This window comes from Acartia tonsa, chromosome 8 (assembly GCF_053477335.1).
Source record: "Acartia tonsa isolate MP-2025a chromosome 8, ASM5347733v1, whole genome shotgun sequence".
Classification (NCBI taxonomy): Eukaryota; Metazoa; Arthropoda; class Copepoda; order Calanoida; family Acartiidae; genus Acartia; species Acartia tonsa.
Window position 1 is genome coordinate 36340350 of NC_137267.1, and position 7341 is coordinate 36347690.

Consider the following 7341-nt stretch of genomic DNA (forward strand, 5'->3'; position numbering starts at 1 on the left):
TTTTCTTTAAATTATTCTCTTTTATATTCCCTTTCCTCTTTTATTCTTAGAACCGGTTCCTAAACATACTGAGAAATCATGTATAGCATTGTATTACAGACAATGATTTTAAAAATAAAAATAATAAGATGAATACCAGTTTTGTTAGACCGGGCTTTCGGACCCTCGGGGATAATAAAAATGGTTTTAATTTTATATTTCTTCATTTTATTATCCGCGGAAAGCTGTCTATAATACGATGCTACAAATAACCATAATAAGTGTTGTCGCCTTACTTGATGACTTTATTTTTACAACCATCTTCTTAATTATAAAGTTACTAGATTCACAAAGACAAAGGTACAGACATTTTTAATGCTTACTTAAAAAAATGCTTTCTCTGATTAAAATTTTGTAGCACCTAATGTTTTTACTTAATTTCTTAGAGAGAGAGAAAGAGAGAGAGAGAGAAGAATTAAATAAAACTTTTAAAAAAGGGCCTAAAACCTGCTGAAAAGCGAGTCCAACTTGATTGAGCTGTATTAGAATTCTTAAGTAACATAAATGGATACTGGGACATTTTATGGAAGATATTTATATAAAAATAACATGAAAGGGAGGGTACAATGGACTTTGAATGTATTTGGTGCCCAAAGTTTTTTTATTTGGATGCTATTTCTAGTTAACTTTCGAACTTTTGTAAACTTCAGTAGCGTCATAAATTTACTACGAATAATTTAATCTACAGAAATGGTAATATTGTCATTGTGTATGTACTTAATTCTATTTTCCATTGTCTTGTCCTTCAAGATACCTAAAAACTGAAGCCTCTATGTATAAAATCTCTATTGGTGTGACATTGAAAACTAAGGCATAGGTGGTAAATATTGCTAACAAATTAAGGCGCCTTTTTTGAAGCTTTTAAAAGCGGCAACTATTTATTTTCAATAATGCTTTAACTTACAGGTATTTGCAACTTTTATTGCCTAGCTTAATTATTATTAGTTTAAATTCTTCTTTACAAGTTTTAGAATTTTTAAAAAGAACGATTATGTCTAATATTATCGAAGCAATGGATGAAGAATAGGTGGATATTATTAGAGGGGGAAATTGTCGTCAATAAAGGATGCTATTTCTCCTTGTCATTTATTGGTCAGTTCCTTTATCCAGTAGGAGGAGCGGGGATGGGGTAAGGATGGGGGAGGTTAGAGCGTTATTTTAGTCCGCAATGAATACTATTACTTGAACCTTACACCAGATTTTCATGTTCTCCAATAAAGTGAAACTTGCAGCGGGCTAAAAAATCGATCCCCCCTCCTTTACCCTATACCCTCCTCTCCTACTGGATCAACGAACCAAACAATAAACGTGTTTCATATTAGCAAGCTATAATGACGTAAATTATCCCCTGTCATAATATCCACGTATATATTACATCCATTACTTCCTCAAACATATTGTTATAGTGTACTGTTTAAAAGACTAACTTAATAAACAGCCCAATGTGCACTCCCTCCCTGGTTGCTGCGCTACTTATGGATAAAACTGAAGTGTCCTTGTTGGTCTATTGTCGCATTAGTTCAAAGAGTTGAAGAATAATGTGTAAAGTGTATTTTAGTGACAATAGTTGAATCTCTTATCTTTACAAAAATTAGGGACATCTACAAATATTATAAAAAACAAAAAGTAAAGCATGTTTTTGACATATATAGATCTTAAGGAATGTGACAATGGACGCCGCAAATTATTATAAATAAAATTACCACTTAAGTAGATTATTAGTTGCACCTGTTTATGGGCTAGGACAAGGACATTCCTTGAAAACTAAAAGTTGTTAAAACTTTTCCAGAGTAAAAGTCCCCATTCGGTGTACATTACATATATCTCTTTATCTTAATGTGTAAGTTAAAATTTTCAACTTACCAAAACTTATTTTTCACTCTCTATATCTTTCCACTATAGCTTTGAAACCGATTAATATCCGCTGGATTAGAACCGGTTCTTAGCCATACTGAAAGATCAAGTATAGCAGACAACTTTCCAAGAATATTAAAATGAAGATAATAAAATTATCACATACTTGTTTTGTTAGTCTGGGTCTTCGGCTCCTCGTGCCTAACAAAACTGGCTTTAATCTTAATAATCTTAATAATATTTTTATATCCGCTAAAAGCTGTCTATAATACGATGCGATAAATAGCTATTCTTTTATTATCTATGTTTTGATCTATTTGTCCTTACGTAAAATCCACTTTTACTTATAAATTTTACTTTTTCTCTTTCTGTATAACAAAGCAACTCTATAATTTAAAATGTCCATTCCTCTGTTTTATGAGAAACTGAATGGAAGAAACATCAATTTCTCAGCTGCCAATTAAGATAACCGTATGAAATTTTTTGGTAAGAAGTTCCAATGAGCTTCCAGTACATGATTTACTTGGGCCGTCAGTCTGACTGTCATGTTTCAAAAGAAATATATATCTATATTATATATTATATAAACTTTCATATTAATTTGCATATTTATTTTTATAATTACACTCCATGTTTTTGTCGCGACAGAAAAAAAGTTTTATGTATTTTTTAAAAAGCCGTCAAAAGAGCATCAAAAACAAAAGATAAAAAAGGTGTTTAAAGCTTATTTGTCAACTCTTGACAAAAATATAAAAATTATTGCCCTACTTTTGAGTTTGCCGATATTTTTTTTGACTAGTTTTTGTTCTTTCAATAAGAAAAGAGTTTTGTTAAAAAAGACAATAGTAAACCAAGAACATTTTTGTTCATAAGAAGGCCAGAAAAAAGCTGATAACAAATCAAAGTACAAAATGAACATTAAACTGTAATACAGTTTAAGTAAAAGGAGGGTAAAATATAAAACAGGAATAATGACGAATATTTAAATGTGTTTGTGTGTTTTTTGTGCTTCATGTGTGCATATACCTTGTCAACAAGTTTGTTTTTCCTTATGCTCATTGCTCTAACCCTGCGATAACTAGTACCCAATAGAACCCAACCTAATCTGACCTAAAGTAAAAAACAAATGAAAAATTAACCACCCTCCACCTTCTCATATTCAATATATTTCAAATTTTTAGGTAGAGAGGGTTCTGAACTCGATATGGCACTTTGAGGGAAATAACAATTTAACTTTCCTGAAGTGGTGACATACGGAAAGTCGGTAGTTATATAGAGAAGATGCGCTTTTAAAAAGTAAAAGTGATATATAAATCTTATTTGCTGCTTTTCATGGGAAAATTGAAATATTGGGAGCATGCTAAGTTTGTATAGTACTAATCTCTACAATGCTCATTCTTTAGGCGTTTAACCCGACCGAAAATAGGTAAAAACCTGCCCAGAATTTATTATCATAGATTCTCTTTAAGATTAAGATTTACATTGAATTAATTTAAACTACAATCCCATCTTTCACAAAATGAAACTTGCCCTAATAAATTTATTTCACGAGTAGAAAAATAAATTGTTTATCTTCCATAGACCTATCCTTGAATGCCGGCCAGTGCATCCAGTGATGGGATTATAGTAAATAACTTGCAGTGCCGGACAATACAATTATTATGGGGATAATGCACCGAGTAATCGGGTTTACTACAAGCCAATAGTTCGGTGGCGATATGAGTAGACCCTTATATACTTGAGAGGCCTAGTGAATTTTCTAGGACTAATTCAATGTTTTAATTTAAGTGACTATTAAATCTTCTATTATATAAAGAAGTAAGATTATTCTGAAGTATCTTAAGATCTCAAAAAATACTAGTTAGAATAGGTTTTACCTTTCAGGGAAGCTAGCTTAAAAAATATCTTGGGCTGGTTTAGGACATACGGACTAACTTTCACATTGCTAGGCTTTTAATATTAAACAAAATTGTTACAGAAATAGTATGATATATGCCAGCAGGTTTAATTAGAGCCACAATTTACATTTAGATATAACATCTAGAAAATAAATATAAAATTGAATGCTAAACTACACTACAGTCTCTTCAAACTCCCCACTGCAAACATGGTTTACTACAACCCAATAAAGCCATTTGCATGGTAACCCAACAAAAATATGTTTCCCACATATAAAAATAACACCAAATAAACGGTAAGGGGTTATGAAAGTTAAAATATAAAATTCTGTTATGAATTCGGCTGCGCCCATGTTTTCGAGGGTGTGAAGGGGGAATGTGTGTAGGGAACAGAAAAATAGCCTAAACCCATCGCGTGACCTAAGTGAAGATTTCATAAAATGGAGAACTTAATCAGCTATCTTGACTTACATACTATATTATTACTTCATGTAACAGGACGTATATTATGTAGCAATAATGTTATTTTTAGTTTACATCCAGAAACCTATAGAACCCAATCTAACATATATTATAGTTTTTAATGGATTTTATGCAAAGTGGTTACAATAATGTGTTGGTTAAGTCTCTTTTTTTGCCATTTCCGGAAAAACTGATATGAAGTTTAAAGTTAAAGTTTGAAATATTTAAAAGCAAATAAAAATTATTTTAAGAAAGGTTTCGTGAAAAAAGTAAAAGATGATTTTGAGAATTTAGTATATATTTCAACAAATTATTTTCTATACAATTTTTAAAGTTTTTTTGAAACTAGAATTGGATCAGTAAATGAGAATTCGCACAAAAAATTAATATTTACAATTTAGAGGAAAATTTAGTAGCAGGAATGCTACCAAGACGGGTATAATGGAAATACGATGCCTGCTTGTTCATTCGTTGATGTTTATGCAAAATTTAAGTTTTTAAATGTTATTTCATTTGTTTTCTTAGAACTTAGTTATTCCTTCTGTAGATTAAAATTATTGGTGGAAAAGTTTGGACAAATGAGTATTATAAGCATGTCATTATGGACTTTATTGTCCTTTATTATTACTACATTACTGTATAAATATAAATATAAATATAAGAGTAATAGATATTTATCGCATCTTATTATAGACAGATTTCTGCGGATATTAAAATGAAAAATTGTAAGTTTAATACCTGATTTGTTAACCACGAGGGGCCACAGGCCCGGGATACCAATACTGGTATTAATTTTTTCGTGAAAATTGTCTGTAATACAATGCTTTACATGATTTTTCAGTATGGCTGTGTACTGGTTCTAATCCAGTGCTTATCAATCGGTTTCAAAGTCATACTGAAAAATACTTTCCCAATCTAAAAGTGACCATTTAAGAAGACAAATATTTTTTGAATGTCATTTTGAGGTTATGTTAAAACTGTTTATAGGCTGATAAGTCGCAAACGAGCGTTTTTACAAAAATAATATTTAAAGAAGATCATTTGGTACAAACACATAGACATCCTGTTACTTTAGATTAAGGTTTTAAAATATCCTAACTGATTTTAAAAGGCAACTGCCTATTATCCTATACATATCCAGGGGAGGGATGGAACTTTTGGCTATTTATATCACTAATCCCCAAAGTTTTATAATAACATTTTCTTATTCGTTGTCTAATAACTTTGGAAACTTTAATTGAATTTTGATTGTTGGTTCATTAAGTTGAGTGTCCAAACGTTTCAACCACTAATTGTTTTCTACCGTAAGGATAATTTTGTTTAAATTATTGGGGATAAACAACAATTTTTTCGGCAATTGTCTTATCCCTTTAGATCCATGTGTACTTACCATTTTTTGGCTGCTGGGTTGACACAATTTTCTTGCACCTTAACACTTACAATATCTATTTATCACTTTTTAAACATAAATGGACACTCTGAAATTTTAGTTTATTAATTAGATAAGATTATTTCCAGTATAGCTTAGAAACCGTTGGATATCCGTTGGATTAGAACCGGTTCTCAGCCACACTAAAAATCATGTATAGCAGGGTATTACAGACAATTTTGCACGAATATTTAAATAAAAATCACAAAATTAAAGCCAGTTTTGTTAGCCCCTTCATGGCTAACAAAACTAGGTTAAATCTTATAATTTTTCATTCTAATTCCCGCGGAAATAATACGATGCGATAAATATTTCGATCATTTCGATTTTTAGATTAATTTTACTTTATAGAAATAACCAAATATAGAAATATACATAGGTTTTTCTTTTACCTAAGTTTAATAGGAGTTTTTCTTTGGTTTAAATGGCGTTTTATACTAATTAAAAAAAAACAAGAACAAAACTTGATTAACAGAAATACAATGAAAGCTAGTATTTTCAAACTATATGGATTGTCAAAAATGACTTAAAAATCGGTAAAAACTGTATCTTTCATGAATTAATTAAAAATTTGAAAATGCACAAATTAGAATGTAAGAGTACCCATTTAAGCCCACTAAAACCACACACAAAGACCCTATTTTCAAACAGATAAAAAGAAGCTAAAAACTACGTGTCAATAGGCTTAAAAAATGTATAGGTTATAACTAAAATAAATTCACAGATTTACTAAAAGTTTAACTCCACCAAAAAATGTCTTTAATCTCAAGAAAATGGCGGTGAATATGAGTAGTTCTAAAAGTTGCCGCATAGTCGCTAGTGTAAATCTCCCCATGTCATGATTACTAAAACTGCTTGTTTTGGGGGGTTAACTGTGAATTTTGAGGGGTTGCCTATGGCTAGAAATTTGAGAGGGAGGGGGGTGGTGGGGATTTCTTGATTCACAACTTTGATTATGATAAAGGCGAAAATTCAGGAAGGGAAAGATCAATAGCGCTTAACTTAAAAAGTTTCTTTAATTTCCTCATGGCTACATGATACAATTAGCAGAATTTTACATAGAAGAATTGGATTTAGATTGATTTTTCGCACACAGTTATATCCCTGTACCCCTGCGAGAAGAGAATTTGACTTTGGATCAAAATCAGGTTTTGTTGTGTGTGTGTGTGTGTGTGTGTGTGGGGGGGGGGGGGTTCTTAAGTATGGGTGGGTGGGTATGTGTGTGTGAGTAAGTGTGTGTGTGTGTGGGGGGGGGGGTTCTTATGTATGGGTGGGTATGTGTGTGTGTGTAAGTGTGAAAGTTAGTGTTATAGGTGGGGAATTTGTGTGTGTATATGTGTGTGTGGGTGTGTGTGTGCGAAAGAGGTAGACAGGTTAAAGTAAAATTGGCAAAGATACATTGTGAGCAAGGTGGGAGGGGATATTGGGATGCAAATTACACTTGTACCCAAAGTTTGGATATTATCAAAAAAAATGTAATTTTTTTTTGTAAAGCAAAATAGAAAAAAACAAGAGTAAACTTCTTTTAGTATTTCTTATCATATAACAATTACTTTTCCGTATATATTGTTTAGCATACTTATAAAAGCTAAGTTTTATCGAAAGCTTTGTCATTACCCACTTAAGCCAAAGAAGAAATTTTTAATATGCACAAATAAT

The 7341-nt window shown here is 31.3% G+C and overlaps 1 protein-coding gene across 1 annotated transcript in view; it reads right to left on the reverse strand.

Moving 5' to 3' along the window:
• The window catches only part of LOC145326844 (uncharacterized), a 46893-nt gene extending 41160 nt beyond the window's left edge, over positions 1 to 5733 (reverse strand). Inside the window, exon 1 of the mRNA XM_080170280.1 lies at positions 5644 to 5733. The gene's annotated coding sequence lies outside the window, so the exon portion shown is untranslated. The remainder of the gene's footprint in view (positions 1 to 5643) is intronic.
• Between the last annotated feature and the right edge of the window lie 1608 nt (positions 5734 to 7341).